Below are 16,506 nucleotides of genomic sequence, written 5' to 3' on the forward strand. Positions count from 1 at the left end.
CAAAGACAGAGAAACTAAAAGCTGAAATCTCAGGTTTAGGCATGTCTCCTGTAGGAGTGGGGCACCCCAAAAAAGCCCCAGGGCTGGCGCTGTCCTGGTGGGGAGGTGGGCAGTGGGCTTCAGAGGCAGCTGGTTTGGCCATCACCTCCTTGCCACTGGCTCTGCAGGTCCTCCCCAGAGCATAGTGCTGAGCATCCCACCAGCAGGAGAGCTGGAACAGAGCCACTCACAGCCATTATCCCCCCACATGTGCTTTATTTCCTGAATTAAAGTGCAGAATTATAATGAGACTTGACGTTAAATTCCATAAAAAGTCAAGCTAATCAGTGACCAAACCTGTAATTGATTCTTTTGCTAGTTCAATACTTAATGCTACATGTTAAGCAATAGGATTTTACAATTTGCTAGCACTTCACTTACAGAGAATTAAGCAATAAAAATCCATTCTGAGCACAACCAGCAGGAAGGGAGCCACGTCCGCTAATAAGTGAACGAGCCAATAAAGTGGCTCAACACTTGCATCAATATCTTGTTTTTCAAAATATCTATTCCCATATGATACATGAAGCCTCTTTAACACATGCAAGTGCGGTTTGAAACCCCCCAGGAGGTAATGCTGAGGCAGGGAATGCCACGGAGAAGGTCTAGGAGGCAATGTTCCACTGCCAGGTCCAGGGGGGCTGGAGAGCCTGCAGACCACATCACCCCACACCCCCAACAGCCACAGGGCCTGGGGAAACCCCTGGGGGTGCTCAGCCCAGAGGAGAAGCCAGCCCCATGGAGCTCATCTGGACACAGAGCTGGAGACCCCAGCTCCCCTGGATTCAGATGTGTGGCAGCAGAGGGAGAAGGACCCACATCCAGCCACCAGTGCCCTGGGCAGGGAGCAGAGCTCCACTGGCCACCCCTGCACTGGCAACAGCACTGGAGGGGACACTGTGGCTTAAATAATTCTGTTCTTTTAGAGAAGGTGCTTTGTTTCTAAACTTCCTACAATATTTGCTTCATGTTGTTCAAGGCAAAATTCAGAACAAGGAAACACAGCTTCCACAGCCATTTTCCACAGACAGATACCAGAACTCCAATAAAAAATGTTTGTTGTTTTAAATATAGAATTGGTAGCCTTTTCCTTTGCCTACTGTTCTCAAAGATGTTGTCCTCCATTGGTCTTTTATTGTTTTTCAGTACAAGTCAACCCTTTGTCTCAGAGCAGCAAGGTGCTGCTGCTGAACGATTAACCCGCAGCAGTGACAGGAGAGCCATCAGCAGTGGGTCTCACGTGTCCCCAGAAAGAAGCACACTCCATTTATTTCCCAACTCACATGCTGACCCCCAGCAAAAAAAAAAAGCAAAAAAAAAGTGCCCTTTCGTGCCGTGACTTGCTGCTTCCAGGGCATGGGTACCAGCACAGGGAGAGACAGCATGCAGCAGCTTCACCATCCACTCTTCACAAGATGACAGCGTTTTATAGATCTCTAAAAAGGCTTATTTCTCCTCCAGGACGAATGGTTAACAGGGCTTTTCTCTGCTTGATGGGATGTGGCAGCAGAGCCTGTTGCAGAGGTGTTGCCCTCACCCGTCCCACCACAGCCCAGCTTTGCTCCCTGGGGGCACCGACCCCATCAGCTCTGGCAGGGGGTCAGGGGAGGGGGTGCCGGGCAGGGACACCCCTGCACACAGGAGCCACGTTCTCCTCGGCTGCTGCCTTCCTCCCATCACCCCGCTCCAGGAACGCAGGGCAAGGTGTCCCCCCAGCAGCTCCAGTTTCCTCATGCCCCGCTCCCTGGGGGCTCGGGGGGTGCGGGGTGCCAGGGGTGTTGCACGCTTCTCGACAGATTTTACTGTCAGAGCGTTCTCCGCCGGGCCCCGTGTGGCGTGGCAGGAGAGACACGCTTCAGAAATACAATTATTATTGTAAGGGGAACGCCCGCGCTCCCGGTCTCCACGGGGGTTAGGCATCCTGCTGCGATGATTCAGGGAATCTGTCGAGGCACATTTTATGAATTCCACTGAAGCTGTGGAATTGCTGCATTAGGCGAATACCTCAACGGTTGTCAAGTCAGCCACGTGCTGTCAGAGCTGCTTTACATTGCCCAGACCAGAGACAGCAGATGCTCATAAATAGCAGTCATTTTCTCCGCTGCTTTCAGCGCTAACCCTGCATCTCCCCCAAAGCCTACAGCAACACGTGCCGCAGACCCAGATATGTTTTCCTGGGTCCTCTTTGGGGGCACATGTTAAATGGCTGCAGAGATGCTGCAAAGGTGCCTCTGGAGTCACCTTTGAAAGACCCAGCACTTGGACACTGCCCGACCAACAGACCCTTCCCAACAGGGAGCCAAAGGAGCCTGCACCTCACACACAAAGCTGCTCTCTGAAGAACCAAGTGCTGAGCAAGGAGAAGCTGATTAGGACCAGACCTGCCCCAAGGCCCAGGCGCAGGGGCATGGCACTGCAAAATTCTTCTCACAACAGCCCTACAGCCACCATGCTGTAGGATTGAAGTGCTGAAACACAGCAAGGAAACAGATCTACAGCCCTAGAAAAAAGCTTCTGAATTAAAACTTTAGGTAGTAGTAAATCTCCGTTTTAATAATGCAGATTAACACCACTGGGAGATGTGGCAGAACAAATCAAATTTTTCTGAGCTGGAGGAGAAAGTGGAGAAATAAAACCCTATCATGAGGCAACAGCACCTGTGGAGGAGGGAGGGGTGATGCTGCACAGGAGCCCCGAGGCAGGGGAGAGGGTTCAGGGCGATGGCACAGCACCCGGCAGAGTCCCAAGGAGTCGTTGTCACCACCGTCAGAGAGACTGTGGGTGACACTGCTGGGTCCTGGAGATTATATCTTCAAAATATACCTGGCTAATGAATTTGTGTCTGACAGCTTCAAGCCTTAGACAATTTGTACAGTGCGAGAACGTGTCTGAACACTTGTCACTAAAGACTTGTGAAAGGAGTGCTGTGACCACGCGCCGGACATGCCCTGCATCTATTACAGGCACGTCCATCACATTCTGTAGGCACGCTATGGAAATACCTGAAACACACCAGCCATGCACTGCTGCCACCAGTGGGGACGGCTGGTCCCAGGGTCCTGCATCCATCCCTTCACCTCAGCAGCTGCACTCGAGCTGCTGGCGGGTGACCAGAGAGGCAGAAAATGACAACTTCGGTTAAGAGGCTTCTAGTGTCTCCCAGGGAAGCAAAGGAAGCAACCAAAAATACCGGTGCCCACACAGACAGGAGGAAGGCACTAGCTGTCCAGGCAAAGTCAGCAGTCCTTGGAAGCAGCCAAAAGTTCCAGGACAGCAGAGCATACTCTAACAGAATTAAGAAAGAAGAGATTACAGTCTTTTGGTGACAAAAAACATTCCAACGCCAGATCCTATTTCTAGGGGTTTAGCAAGAATGCTGATTTGTATGTACCTTTCCACATATATTTAGCAGGTATTTTTGTTCTGCACTCAGAACCCCCGTTCCCATTTGTCACACACAGGTAAATATTCTCAATCAGTGACTAGCTGAGGACATCACAATGACAGTGACTATAACAATTCTCACAGTGTCCCACACCTGAAAAATTCACATCAATAAAGCCCGGGAAGAGGCAGAAGGAAAAAGCGTCCGGCCCATCGCTTATTTCTATTCAGGCTGGGGGGAATTGCAGTGCTCTGGAAAACTACAAGGGGACAAATGGGGAGCGTGTTATTTAGAAAAGCTGAAGAGAAGAACCACCCCCAGGGGAATCAGAGATGGCACTGGGGAGTGATTGCAACCTCAAGGAAAAAATACAGGGCAGCTCATGGGGGGACCGATACAGATTTAACAGGTGGGGATAAGTCCAGCTGGCATGGAGCAATGGAAAATTGTCAGACAATCCCCACCTCCTCCTTCGAGGAGATTACAAGTTGGGCTGATTAAGGCAATTACACTGATGTAAAGGGCTTCTGCGAGATGTTTGGCACCATATCACATGCCATTGAGTGAAATACCGTGCTCCACAACAGCCCCCGTGCTAAATGAATTAAGCAGCAGCTGAAATGACTGTCAATGAGGAATCCCCACCAAGGAGTTGCCTCTTGGAGGCAAGGATGTGTCAGAGGCTGCTCAGTCTTGTCACCAACATGGACACACCAGGCAGCCCCACCACATGGGACCTCGGCACAGGGCCAGCTCCTGCAGGAGGAGGTGCCTCCTGCACAGCACTGACCTTGCAAAGCACTCGAGATGTGCTGACAAACAAAGCACCATAAGGGCCCAGCATGAGGTGGTGGCCAAATGGGCTGATGCACAAACAGCGGCGCCAATGAGGAGCGGGGAGGAGGACTTCTTCATGCAGCTTTTGGGAGACACAGCAGGAATATCACATCTGCTCCCCTCCCATGCTGCTACAAGGTGTGGAAGTTGCAGAAAGGGAACGAGAGCCACAAAACACAGTTGGAAGGTTCAAGAAGATGCCTGCTATTGAAAAAGCAAAGCCTGGACCAGATTAGCAAAGAGAAGCAAATGGCAGCAGTAGCCTTGAAAGTCAGCTCAGGATCTCAGGTTCTTTCTGGTAGATATTGGGAGATTTGATCCTGCTTCAGCACCATCCTTTTCTGCCCACGCTGGCAGAAAGAGCAGAATTCCCTAGATGCTGACATCAGAGAAGGCAGGCATCCCGCATATCAGCAAGGATATGGAGAACTGCAAGCCCCAAGAGCATCTCTCCAGATAGGACCCTTGGAGCAGCGGCAGGTCCAACCCCACTACTCCCAGAGCTCAAGACATGTGTCCTGGTGTTTGGGGCTGAGCTTCTGCCCCAAATGCATTCAGCACTCCTTCTGTGATATTTCCTCTACAACACCAAACACCTTATCAGTAAGGCTTCTGCTGCAGTCCAGAGTCTTCAACCATGAAATTATATGACTCTACCTTGACCTTAGATTTTCTACAGTTAATATCTCCTACAGAATACACACCGCAGCTCAGGGGCATTTCTCTGACTCAGCCAACAAGAAACGCAGCCTCAAAACGTGGATCTCTCCTAATTCACCGGGATGCCTTTCCCCTTTTTCAGAACAGCCTCAACAGCAAGGCCAGAAGCTTGCTTGCTACGCAAGGGCTCCAACAAGGGTCCTCTCCAGCACATAAAACCAGAGCCTGTTTATATGCCTTTGTTTGAAAACACGATGGGGTTGACACCACACTGCAGATACCCAGTTCCCCTTGCCCCCATTCCCATGCTGGGATTGTACTCACCAACTCATCCAGGCACTGATGCTCTGCCCCAGAAGAATGCTGTGCTGCCTGCAAGAACAGGGCAGGACCTGCAGAAAACAGACAAGAAGCTCCAACATATGTGGGGCTGCTTGATGGACTCCTGCTCCTTTTAGCAATCCCCTGGGACTTGTATCATGAGCCACAGGTGATACTGCAGACATTGCACTCACCATGCAATTGGTCCCAGGTGGCTCCAGTAAAGGCTGATCCCAAAGCTCAGCTGCTCTCGTTCCCAGTTCACACCAGCATCCCTCTGGCTCCATACGTGGCTCTTCTTCCTCTTGTGCCTGCAGAAACAGGCACTGCAGGCAGACACCCATCCAAACACAGGCTGAGCATCTGCCACGAGCCCAAGCAGCTGCCCTAATCCGCCCACCTTCTTCCAGAGGATTTAAAAGAGACTTACGTCTTTTAAAACTAACAAAAATCTCTAACTGGGTGCGTTGCAGAGTGCAGGAGGTGGAGCTCTGTGCAGGGACCCCTGAGCACCTGGAGACCAGGCTCAGGAGAGCTGTCAGAAAGCTCTAAGGACACCTTTGGCTGGGTAACAACGCTGTTTCACATGAGGATGCTCTCCACTGAGAGAAGAGCCCCTCCAAGTGCCCCCCCCTGCCCCAGCTGCTCCTCGCCCCATCCTGCTGAGGGTGTCAGCAGGCTCGTTGGTGCAGATCGCACACCCTCGTGAGCAGAGGTCCTGGCACACGGCAGCCTCCCAGGGGGATGGGGAACAGCACTGGGCACTGCTGCCTCCTGCCCAGAGCTCCTGGGAAGAAGCAGCTTTTGCCCATTGCCTTTTTCTGGCTGCTAGCAGAGAGACCCATCTGGGGTGGGCAGGGGGCACCTCCCGCACTTGGGGGGCCAGCTCCTCCCGACATTGACTTTTCCAATCCTGATCCAAGCACAGCCCCAGAGCTGCAGGAGAGCTTCAAAAGCAATGCCCTGGCCTCCCAGGGAAAGGGAAAAACCCCTTTCTTTTCCTGCCACTCTTAAGATTGCTCTAACAATCGAGAAGCATCTGATCTTCCAGGAGACTGATAGAGAGAGGATGCTGGTGTCATTATCAAGTTAATTAGAAAAACTCAAATGGAGCTTTAAACATTTTTATAATACATTTGGGCCTTTTTGGCAGGATTATTGCATCTTTTGGGTTTCCATTTCCCATTAAAGCATTCTCAGTAGTGCATATATAAAAGCCATGTGATCTTGGCTCCTTGCTGCTTTTTTTTTCTTTTTTTAAAGACATCTTTTTTCAAGTAAGATTTATTAAATATTGTAATCAGTTAAATTCTGGCAGCTTAAACATTTTCTTTAATAGCCTTGTTAAATGTGGATTAGATTTAAAATCCCTGCCTCTGAACTCTTGAGCAGCAGTATTTATATGCAATGTTAAAAAAATTAAAAGCTTTACAAAGTGGTAATTACTCCTCTGCTGCAGGAGGAAAGAGACTGACTTTCTGTGTTATTTTAAGGCAAGTTTTCCAGCCTCGCCCTTCTTTGGCAATACTACAAAAAGCACAATTTATTCTTCCTGAAGTATCCTCAGGTCAGGGTTTGGGAAGCATCGCTTGCAGTGCCCGCACCATTTAAAGTGCTGTCACCTCTGGCTGTGTCCTGGAGCAAGGCAAGTGAACTGCACACCCCTGTGACACCAGGAGCAGCCAGAGGCTCTTGCAGGACACTGCTCCCACTGATCCCCCTGTGAGTGGGACCCCTTCACCCCATGCTGGGAACAGTCAGGTGGGAGCCCTTTCCTGGCAATCGAGTCCCCAGCACCGCTGGCCACTGGATCAAACCGGGAGCAGCCCATCAGCAGCCCAGCACCAGCTGGGGAGTGCATGCACCCCTTTTATAAGCTGAGCCCAGCAGACACCCTTGCAGCCCATCAGTTGCCTCTCCTGAGCCCTGCAGCCCCTCTGTGGGTCAGCCCCCAACTCCTGCAGTGCTGCACCTCTGCTCCGCGGGCTGTCCACCCCCTGTTGGCCTTCAAAAAGCCAAGCAGAAACTGGAGAGGCCAGGCTGGATGCTTGGATATCACTGTCAATGACATTTTTAAGACTATTTTTGTGTCTAAACGTTACATGCCCTGATTGTCATCACAATTTCTTTGCCATGCTTACAGGGAGCACTGCACAGAGACATGGGTGACTGTTCCTTGAACCCCAGGAAAACTTTCACATGTTGTTAACAACAGCCAAAAGAGAAGGAAAATTCCCTTTCCCAGTTCCTCCTTCCTTTTCCCCATGCAGCAGCTCCGTGTTGTCCCCTGAGAGACAGTGTATGTGTAGACACGTAGGAGCTCCCTGACCCCAGCCTGGAGCTGCCCTGGCTCCGTCCCCACCAGCCTCACACAGCACAGTCCCCCATGGCTCCCCACCTTCATGCCAAAAATCCCCTCTGCCACCCCAGGCAGCTGCCCTGCAAGCCCAGGGGGTTTGCTGGACACAAGGTAGGTCTGAACAGTGAAAGCACAAAGTGGGGCACCGGAGATGTGCTCTCTTGATCCCGCTGGTACCACTGACACCTTGCACTGCTGTGGTCAAGTTGCCCCATGCCACTGCTTTCCCATACAAAATGCACCCCACTGGTGCTGCCAGCTTGGTTAACTGGTGCCAGCGAGTCTCTCAAGGGACACCTCAAGGCTTCCTGGGGACAGGCCAAGGAGCGCCTGTGGCAGAAGGCAGCAGCATCCATTTCTCTGTCACTACGTGTTAGTAGCAGTGGTGTCAAAGCTCTGCAGCTCATCCTTTTTGTTAACAAACATGTTAATGAGCTGAAAAGGACAGGGAGGGTGAGCACTGATTTACCAAACGTGCTGATGACCCTGATTTAGGTGAGCAGGAGCAGCGCAGCACCCCGGGGACAACCCCATCACCTCAGGGGCAACCGCATCGGCCACAGGGATGGGGTGCACATGGACACCACAAATGCAAAGCCACAAACAGGGGAGGGAGGCCTGACCACCACTCACACCCCTGCAAAGGTCTGAAGAAACTGCCCTGGCTCCTGGAGGTGGTCAGGGTTCATGGCAGCATGTCCTGTGGGGACCTCTGTGCCCCACCATGACATGAGCATGAGCAGGGCAAGGTGAGCCCCACACCCAGGACTGCAAGGTGCATCCCAGCAGCGTGGTACCCGAATCTGCAAAACCTTCCTGGCCAGAAGGCAGAGATGCTAAAAGCCCCTTCAGATGGTCTGAAAGTCAGAGGGGGGTTCAGAGGACTCCCAGAGGGTGCCCCAGAGTAAAGTTGCCAGGCTGGTAGGCAGCACCCTGAACTGTGGGGAAGCAAAATTACCACCGTGTGCATTACAGAGGGTGCAAGAGGGCAGAGGAGCCCACTCACTCTTGCAGCCTTGTCTGGGTGGTACTGAAACTCCTCAGTTCGTGTTGCTGGAAGTATGAGTTTTGCTGAATATTTCTGAGGAACAGAAGGTACCTTTGGGAACCTTAACTGGGTTTTAATGAAGCTTTTTGCCATTGAATGTAAGTCAATTTTCTTGGAGTGATTACCCTATCTCTAGAGGGTATTGTAGGAATAGATGAGAACTAGAGAGGGACAAGAATAATATCAAGGACTGGAAAAATTCTCAAATAAGGAGAGACAGAAAAACAAGATAGAACCAGAATGAATAAATAATAAATGGTCTTGAAGAGACAGTCTGGGAGCTCTTCTCATGCCACTCTTATAACAAAGAAAGAGAAAACATAATGTTGAATTAAAAGGTAGAATAAAGGGGAATTACTTTTCTCATGTGAGTTGTAACAAGTGCATGAATCTCGGCGCTGTACAAGCCCAGGCGGGCTCCCCAGGGACCGGGGTGCTCTGCTCTGCTTGGCCAGTGCAAAGGGCTTCAACCCCAGGGCTGCAGAGGAAGAGCCTGGGAACCTCTCATGGCTTTTGGCCAGGCTGCAAACTGGTTCACTTACAACTCCCTCCCTGCACGAGAGGCACCTTCACCGAGCTAGAAAGAGACTTGGACTCATTTTTTTTAAGGGCTGAGCTCTCTGCAGCCAGATGCCAGGGAAGGATGCTCTGCTGATACCCTGATACGCAGATGCTGCCTTCCCAACCCCAGGTGCCAGTTTCCATCCTCTGGGTCTGCAGGTGGCACCCACAGGAACTATCACCAAGACCCAGGTAAAACACAGGAATAAATAGATTTAAAATGTGCTAACACAGAAAGAGGTCCGTGAGCAGTTTTTTCCAGTCTCACAGTCAGTCCTGTGAAGCTGGCTACTGCAGATGGGACTTCAGGGAAAAAGAAGCCCTCTTCAGTTCTGCACTAGAGAATGAAGACTTTCTCCTTTTAAAATTCATAAACCAACACAGACTGTAAGTTAAAAAATAAGGATCCCCTATTTACATATATCACTGCAACAACCACAGTGCTCGTTATGAATTATTTAGCATAATGCACTTTCACATCGGCCTTGCTTACTCAGTGGCTTCCTCTCAATTAGGCATTTATGGCAGAGGGGTCAGTAATAACAGGTCACTTAGAATGTAAATAAAAGTGACACGGGGAGATACACTGGAGCATTTATTTATACTGTTATATTACTCTAAAAATGTGTTTATGAAGACGAATTCCTAGCATGTTTACTTGTCATGCAAAAAACAAGTGTTAAGCAAAACGCACATTAGACATAATTTACCCAGAGCAGAAGCAGTGGATTTGGCTGTTCAGAAGTTGGTGGTACAGGGTCCCAGTGCCAGATGCCCTCGCCCCCGGGCCAGTGCTCTCCCCCAGCACAGGGGTCACAGACCTGTTAGAGCAGGTCCAGAGGGGGCCATGAATAGGATCACAGAGCTGGAACCCCTCTGCTCAGAACAGGCTGACAAAGTTGGGGTTGTTTAGCCTGGAGAAGAGAAGGCTCTGGGTAGACCTTAGAGCCCCTTCCAGTCCCTAAAGGGGCTACAGGAAAGATGAGGAGGGACTTTTTATCAGGGACAAGGAGTAATGGTTTTAAACTGAAAGAGGGTAGATTTAGATTAGATATTAGGAAGAAATTCTTTACTGCAAGGGTGGTGAGAACAGGTTGCCCAGAGAAGCTGTGGCTGCCCCATTCCTGGAGGTGTTCAAGGGCAGGGTGGATGGGGCTTGGAGCAACCTGGTCTAGTGTGAGGTGTCCCTGCCCCGGGCAGGGGGGTTGGAACTGGATAATCTTTAAGGTCTCTTCCAACCCAAACCCTTCTATGATTCTATGGTCTCCTGTCCATGGCCATGCACCCTCCCAGCCTCCCCTCTCCCTCTCCCGCAGCACGGACAGGAGTTGCAGCAGAGTTTGGAGGGTGCACGGGCAGCACACAAGAAGGTGCTCATGCTGTGTGGAGGGAGGCTCTTGCAGCATCGTGTCCAGGCTTGGAATGGTGATGTCCCCAGCAAGCTCTGAATATACGGATCCTCACAGGCACAAGAAAGCTGCCAGGAGAAGTTCTTCAAATGAAACATTTTGTGGCAAAGAAACAAATTTGATGACACTGAAAGTTCTTACAGATTTAGTTTGGTTTTGCCAATTTATTTGGCTTTTAAAAGGACAGTATTTTAAGCAGAAGTTTTGCGGCTTTTCCATCTGATGCCACTTAATATTCTTAAAAAGTACAAATCCAGTGAGGAAACTAGTTTCTCCTTTTTGGACCAAATTAAGTACTTCCACCACATAGAAAGGTTAGCCTTTGTTTTGCGTTTTACAGTGCTTTCTGCTTTGCTGAAGTTTCTGAAAAGTTGTTTAATGTCAAGCCAATGTTTCTGGGCTTTTTGGGCTGCAAGCAAACAGAAAAATCAGCTTTTTTACACTCCTCCCCTGGACGATCTCCCAGCTGGCAGCTTTTTCTCCCCTTTCTGTATGGCAGCTTCCATCCCCAGCCAATCGATCTCTGCTAGAGCAGCTCCCCAGCGCTGCCCTCACTGCAGCAGGGTCCAGCTCCCCTCCTGCTGCCTGATGCCAACAGGCAGGGCTGAGCTCCCAGGGGGATCACAGAGACCCCTCCACCATGTCCTTCAGCCAGGCAGGGAACCCACCTGAGCCTGCAATAGTCCATAAATTAATTTGCATGAGTGGGATTAACATATATTGAAAATCTGAGCTATTCGTTGGCAGTTGATGACCCCCTGGGACTGTCCGCAGTGCAAAAGCAAAGAGCAGGGAGGTGGGCAAGGTTCTCCACCACCAGCACATCCCTCTGCCCCTGGTCCCTTTGTCCCTGGGAGGATGTGGCCAGCCCAGCCTCACTTTTTGCTTTGCCTTTGCAAAAGAAGGTTCTGAATTAAAAATCCCAGAGGGAAGGACAGCATCTGTTGTGGAGACGTCTCTTCCTCCAGAAAGCCCGTGGTTCCCCAGGCCCCAAGGCAGGGGCTGGCTGCTGCTTTCCCTCCAAGGCTGGCAGGACAGGCTCTCCCTGTTCCCACCATCCATGGAGAAGAGCTGGGGGTCACCCTGCCAGCACGGGATGGGACCAGGGGTCCCACACACCCTGGCAGCCAGCGCCTTTCCTGGGCTCAGGTGTGGTTTTTCCCATGAACTGTTATTAGCCCTGTATGGGAGGTGATAATAACAAGCCATTAATAGGAATCTGTTTGAGTGCCACTGTGTGGCAAGATCGTAAATTAATGGCCGTTTCATTTATTGTCATTTTATCCATAACAAGATGCTGATTTTCCCCCCGGGATAATGAAATTGGTCTGTAAGAACCATAAATCCTTGCCGTGGTGCGAGGCTGGAGCAAGGTGCTGGATTAAGGGGCTAATGACAGAGATGTGAAAGCCCATGAATCGCACAGCTGCGGGGGAGGGCAGGCAGCCGTGCTGGTGGGGGGGGGCACACCAACACCCACACCACAGCATTTCTAAGGCGAGTTACTGCAGATGTCAGACCAGAAGGATCCACATATCCCCTCCTGGCATGCCCTCAGTAGCTTGCATTTTCTGCCAACAGTAAAACGTTTTTTTTAAAGGCAAACCTGTCAGACCAAAACGGCCCAGGACCTTCACTGACCTTCAGCCCCATCAGAGGTGTCCCAGACAGATGCTGCCTGGCCTGCCTGCAGCGTGAGCAGTTCAGGGTCAGCCAGGAGGGAGAATTGATGACTTCTGCTCCCTTCACCTGGACCATAAAACAAAAACATACGCTGGAAATTTATAGGGTCTATTGAGCCGAAATGCTTTCTTCGCTGCCATTCCCAGGACCATCAGCCAAGGACCTTTAATCTGTGGCCAAGTACAACTTCAAAACAATGACTGCCTGGAAATAAAAATTTAAAAGTAAAAGCTTCTCATAATTAAGTCTTTAAAGGGAGAAAAAGAGTTAGAGCTCTTAGGATGTTGATAACCCTCTCCATGCCATTGTGGAGGTACCAGCCACAGCTGGAAAGAAGCACACCTCTCCTCCTACCTGTCCCTGCTGCCGTTGTGTGGGCTCACCCAGACAGTGATCCAGGCAGAGAGGAAGACTCCAGGAGGTCGCTGAGCTGATCACCCACCACCCTGGTCACACCAGTGTGGCACCACCTTCTCACACCTCTCGAGTGCTTTAACTGCCTGCCTGGCATCTGCTGGAGTGCTCACTCCTTCCCCGTTTCTCTCCTCATCTTGCTCTCCCGTTCACAAAGCAATCAGGCCAGGCTGTGTCAGCTTCACCCAGCACAAGGCAGGAAATCTTTCTAAGGTCAGCTGGGAAGAAAGGCTTCACCTCCCCAGGACTGCCTGAAGGCAGCAAAAAGGTCCTGCAGCAGAGGAGGGTGATGTGGAGGAGACCCCGGAGGACCTCCCGGAGCCCTCTGCAAACCTGCACCTCCTGAGGCTGAGCATCTAGAAGGGATTACAGCTTTCTTTTTTTTTTTCTCCTTGCATAATTCAGCAGAGATATCATTTAAAATATTGCTATTTTTCTCACTCAGATATGAGAAATATTAACTGGCCAAACTTTGCTGTGGCTGTCACCATCCTTTTAGCAGTGTGATTGCCAGTGGGGGATTTATAGTTCTCCCCGCACCTGGGTTATTTGAGTTTTGCTTTGCTGCAGGGCCAGGGCAACAATAAATTTCCTTCTCCTCTGCAACATGCTCTAACCTCTCATTTTCTAATAAAGCGTTAAACCTTGGAGCAACCCACACTGGCCTCGGTGCTTGAGAGGAGAGGAGTTTCAGCTGAGCCGAGGAGCTGCTTTGCCGCAGGCTGGAGGGCACCGTTATGGGCAGTGTGGCTCTTCCCACAGTGGCTCTGATGAATTCCGCCTTCCCTTTCCAAGGAGAGACCTTTCCCTGGGCAGAGGCCACATCCTGCCCATCCCCAGCAGCGCTGCATCCCAGCTGGGCTGTCGGGGATGCTGGGGTGGTGATTTAGGGAGAAGCAGGCTGACCACAGCACTGCTCTGGTCAGGCTCCCCTGCTCAGTGAGGGGCTGAGGGGGATAAACTCATCTGGGCAGGGACAGTAAAATCAATCTGAGTAAAAGTGAGGGTGCTGCTGAGCAGGGGGCATCATGTGATGCTGCTCAGAAACAGGCCACCTGCAAGCTGGAGGAGTGCTAGAAGCCATCAAGGAGGAGTTGCAGAGAAGCCCCCAGACCTGCCCAACAAGACATGACCAGGATGGAGTGACAAGCACAAAACAGCTTGGTGAGCTCCTCACCCCACAGACGGCCCCACTGTCTGCTCCAGCCCACACTCCAGCAGCACACAGTGGGCTTGACCCTGCCAGAGGCAGAGGAACCACCAGCATCACTGCACCCATCATCAAAATGGGGTTTATGATGTTAAAAATGGTCCATGCCAGGAGACTGCAACTGCCCATGGCATCCACAGCCCCTCCCTGCTCCGTGCAGTGCTTTAGGAGAGACTGACGGTGCATGAAGGATGGATGGGTGGATGGATGGTGCATCTGCTGCTGGTCTCATTACAGTAACGGAGGCGGCCGTGGCATCAGGCTTTTACTGGCTGAGCTGTTCGGTGAATTACGGCAAGGTTCTGCATTGTGGTAATATGATTTTTTCAATATATTCTGTTTGGATTGGCAGGTTGGTCTCACTCTTTCTCAACTGACTGATAAAGCACTAGACAGGGGATTAGTCCTCTTGGAAGCTAAAGAAAGAGGTAATTTGGGTTGTTTATAGCCTGCAGGGGTAGAATCAAAATGTACAATACTGAGAGAGTCAAACTTTTACAGCGTACGGCACAGCTATAACTCAGAGCAAGTATCAAACATTACAGTCCTGTGAAATGCATTCCCGTGACAAAAGGCTGGAAAGGCAGAAAGAATGAGAGGAATTAATCTGTTTTTGGGACAAATATTGTAATGAAGACAGGAAACACCAAGAAAATTAACCCCTGCCTGGGCCGGTTTTAGCATTGGACTGTTTGGCCCAGAAGTCTCACCTCTGCACCCCCAGCGGTGTCAGAAACAGCTCAGACACTGGAGATGCTGCTGCTGTTACACGTAGGGGCAGCCCCAATCTGACCTTGGCTTTTCTGCATTAAAAGAATAACAGCTTTCCCTCAACTGGGTTTTGCCGGATTTTCATAGCTATTAAATCTAATTGCTGAGATAGAGTTATAAAATTATAATTTTAACCATGCAATTTAGATGGAGTAACCGGTCGTCTATTTCTGTGATTATCCCTGATTATTAAATGAACAGCTGCCTCCAAATATGTTTGCAACAAACTAATTCAATGAGTGCATGTGCCTGAATATTCATGCCCCTGATTCGCAGCACAGACTTTTAAGACTTTTTTCACGGTGGTTTTAAAAGTTAATTTATCCCGGCAATTGAAACAAATACACTTCCATCAGCTTTGGTTAGTGCTCCAGACTTTAACACTAAGTTTGGCAGCGAGAGGAGGTGTCCCAGCCCCTGCTTCGACGCCCGCTCGCAGCAGAGCCCTTTCAGTGGAGACAGCCATCAGGGTTTGTGTCGGTTCCAGACTTCTCCCGTGTCTTGTTTGCGGGTTTGACAACCCTTCCCCGCACAGCGCTAACAAAATGTGACACTCCACAGTCTGTTTGTTTTAGCTTTTCCACTAAATTTTGCAACCACGCCAAGTAGCCGGGAAATAACCTGCCCTCCCCAAGCGCTGAAATATGGATAAGGCTGGCCGGTGCGACAGCCAGCGAGCAGCTCCCCCGGCCATCGCTGAGCCGAGGAATGGCTCACAGACAGATCTTCAGCCATCATTTCATCAGGAATTTCATTTTCCTCCTCACGAAGGAGTTGCCCCCGGACTCACCGCCAGCCAGGGTGATGCATGGAGGGGCTGGGAGCATCCCCGAGGCAGCAGGCACAGCTCCCTGCCGGCAGCGTGCAGGGGACAGTTATGGAGCAGACCCCCGGCAGCGAGGTGCCACCACACTGGGAGTCAAGCAAACGAGGTGGGACACAGTGTGAGTGCCCTTCACACAGCATCTGCTCGCTCCCAGACGCCACTCGTGTCCCCAGGGCAGTGGCAGGCAGCAGGGACTGGGGCAAAAGCTGTGCCAGGGTCTGTCTCCCTGCACGGAATAAAGGCTGCTCTCCCCAGCAGGGTCTGCCAGAGCATTACATGTATTTTTTGTACTTAAGTTTCCGCATAATCTTCAGATTAAGCTGCACTTCTACTGACTAATAGAACATTTTAATATTATTCATGGCATGATACACATTGTTTTTAAAAAAAAAAAAAAAAGCATTAGCCTGTAATACAAGTGCCTAAGTATAGTTATTTCACCCAATGCTCCTCATATCGTGATGCACTGGAGTTTACCCCGGGGTCTCCCAGCCTCCTCGGCAGCGTACAGCCCCTGGAGCCTGCCAGAAACCTCCTGCACTTGGGAATGTGCTGGGATTTACATACTTACCGGAGAGAAACAGCTGCTGCTCAGAAAGAGTCACGGCTCCCAGGATGCATTTCCGAGGTGCCTATTAGGCAAATGCTGGGAGCGATGCCTGGGTTCTCCAGGCGATCCCTCCTGCCTCCCCCGCGGAAACACAGGCAGCCACTCAGCTGGAAGAGGTGAGCACCAGCCCAGAAAGTCAAGCCTGGTTTGGGGCAGTGACTTGTGCAACCTCTGACTGCACTGTCTCCCTCACATCCTCGTAGACACGTCCCTTGACGAGCAATCGCTATTTAAAAAAAAAAAAAAAAAAAAATTTTTTTAGAGGTTTTTTTTTTCTTCTTTCACAGGGGACATTCAGTGGAAACTATTACAGAGGCATCATTGGAAGGGGCCAGGCAGCCTCGTCTGTGTGCTGAGCTCATCCCCATCCCTC

The 16,506-nt window shown here is 50.7% G+C and overlaps 1 long non-coding RNA gene across 1 annotated transcript; it reads right to left on the reverse strand.

Annotated features, from left to right (window-relative positions):
* Positions 1-5,266: 5,266 nt before the first annotated feature.
* On the reverse strand, positions 5,267-16,316 carry LOC106884945. Its single transcript, XR_001411324.1, has 4 exons — positions 16,095-16,316; positions 12,261-12,368; positions 5,437-5,553; positions 5,267-5,313 (listed from the first exon to the last, which is right to left on the reverse strand). It is a non-coding gene; the product is annotated as an uncharacterized LOC106884945 (long non-coding RNA).
* Positions 16,317-16,506: the final 190 nt, after the last annotated feature.

The sequence above is a fragment of the Calidris pugnax genome, unplaced genomic scaffold (genome assembly GCF_001431845.1).
Source record: "Calidris pugnax isolate Ruff unplaced genomic scaffold, ASM143184v1 scaffold17, whole genome shotgun sequence".
Taxonomy (NCBI): Eukaryota; Metazoa; Chordata; class Aves; order Charadriiformes; family Scolopacidae; genus Calidris; species Calidris pugnax.